The following is a 2,471-nucleotide window of genomic DNA, read 5'->3' as shown; positions in this document are numbered from 1 at the left end:
CATTGGCAAGGGTGATGCCTCCAGACGATTAGTCGTGCCGTGACAGGGCATTGGATCATTTTTCCGAGAGATGACCGAAAGTAGCCATTGATAGTGGTGATGTATCACATAAAGACAGCCATGGAAAGGAGTAAGACTGACTGGATGAAGATAGCAGGAAAGCAGAGGTTCAGAGGAATGAAAGCATCTCCATTCGCTTATCTGAAATTCCTACCAATGAATTACATAAGTATCTCTATCCCTATTTTATTATATAATATTCGAAAACACCATTATCACTTTATATCCGCCTGACTGAGATTTGCAAGGTGACCATAGCTTGCTTCATACCAACAATCTCCGTGGGATTCGACCCTTACTCACGTAAGGTATTACTTGGACGACCCAGTGCACTTGCTGGTTAGTTGTATCGAAGTTGTGACAAATTATGAATGTGTAATCACGATTACGCGTACCAAGTTGCTCACGTGCCAGGAATAGTTTGAGCCTAGACATCACAAATTCTGCGCACCAAGTTTTTGGCGCCGTTGCCGGGGATTGTTTGAGTTTGGACAACTGACGGTTCATCTTGTTGCTCAGATTAGGTAATTTTCTTTTTATTTTATTTTCAAAAATTTTTCAAAAATATTTCTAAAATTTTCTCATCTGTTTTCGAAAATAATATAAAAATGTTTTCAAAAATAAATTATTCTATAGGTTCAAAATTTTTAAGAATGAATTCTAGTGTTTCATGAAGCATGTTAAAGCCTGGCTGGCTGTAAAGCCATGTCTCAATTCTTATACATGAGTATGCCAAAAATTTCTTTTTAATTAACTAATTATTCTTATTTTTATTTTTAATTTAAAAAAATTTTTCGAAAAAATACTAACAATTTTCAAAAACCATTTTCGAAAATCACTAACTCTTTTTCAAAATAATTTTCGAAAATTCTCCCTCCCCCATCTTATTCTATTTATTCATTCATATCCTAACATCTCATCTCACATCTCTGCCATCCTCACAGTTGTGTTTCTTCCATTATATTACATTCTTTGTCTCCCCCTCTTCTTCTACTCACACAGGGATCCATATACTGTGGTATAAAAGATCTCTATTATTATTATTATTTTTCTGTGCCCTCTTCTTTGTCATATGAGCAGGAGCAAGGACAAGAACATTCTTGTGGAAGCAGATCCAGAACCTGAAAGGACTCTGAAGAGAAAATTAAGAGAAGCTAAAATACAACAATCCAGAGATAACCCTTCAGAAATTTTCGAACAGGAAGAGGAGATGGCAGCCGAAAATAATAATAATGTAAGGAAGATGCTTGGTGACTTTACTGCACCTAATTCCAATTTACATGGAAGAAGCATCTCCATTCCTGCCATTGGAGAAAACAACTTTGAGCTGAAAGACTCTGAACAAAATACTTCTAATTTGGCAAACTTAGTCTCTGATCTATCCAAGGCCACTGTGAGTTTCATGAATAAAACAAGGTCTTCCATTAAAAATCTGGAAGCACAAGTAGGCCAGCTGAGTAAAAGGATCACTGAAATCCCTCCCATTACTCTCCCAAGCAATACAGAAGAGAATCCAAAAGGAGAGTGCAAGGCCATTGACATAACCAAAATGGCCGAACCCAATGAAGGAGAAGAGGACGTGAATCCCAAGAGTTTGTGGCCAAGAAGAAGGTGATCCCTGAGGTCCCTTTCAAACTCAAAAGAAATGAGTATCCGGAAATCCGACATAAAATTCAAAGAAGAGGTTGGGAAGTTCTAACAAATCCCATCCAACAAGTCGGCATCCTAATGGTTCAAGAGGGACTTTACTATGAGTTTGTGTGTTTTTCTGTGATTTTAGGTATTTTCTGGCTGAAATTAGGGGACTTGAGCAAAAATCAGATTCAGAGGTTGAAGAAGGACTGCTGATGCTGTTGGATTCTGACCTCCCTGCACTCAAAGTGGATTTTCAGGAGCTAAAGGACTCGAAATGGCGCGCTTCCAATTGCGTTGGAAAGTAGACATCCTGGGCTTTCCAGCAATGTATAATAGTCCATACTTTGGCCAAGAATAGATGACGTAAACTGGCGTTCAACGCCAGCTTTCTACCCAAATCTGGCGTCCAACGCCAGAAAAGGAGCCAAAACCAGAGTTGAACGCCCAAACTGGCACAAAAGCTGGCGTTCAACTCCACAAATGGCCTCTGCACGTGCAACACTCAAGCTCAGCCCAAACACACACCAAGTGGGCCCAGGAAGTGGATTTATGCATCAATTACTTACTCATGTAAACCCTAGTGACTAGTTTATTATAAATAGGACCTTTAACTAGTCTTTTTGACATCTTTGGTCTCAGTTTTTAATCCATTATTCATCTTAGGAGACTATTGATCACGTTTTAGGGGGCTGGCCATCTCGGCCATGCCTGGACCTTCACTTATGTATTTTCAACGGTAGAGCTTCTACCCTCCATAGATTAAGGTGTGGAGCTCT

This window comes from Arachis ipaensis, chromosome B08 (assembly GCF_000816755.2).
Source record: "Arachis ipaensis cultivar K30076 chromosome B08, Araip1.1, whole genome shotgun sequence".
Classification (NCBI taxonomy): Eukaryota; Viridiplantae; Streptophyta; class Magnoliopsida; order Fabales; family Fabaceae; genus Arachis; species Arachis ipaensis.
Note: the sequence above shows the minus strand (reverse complement) of the source record.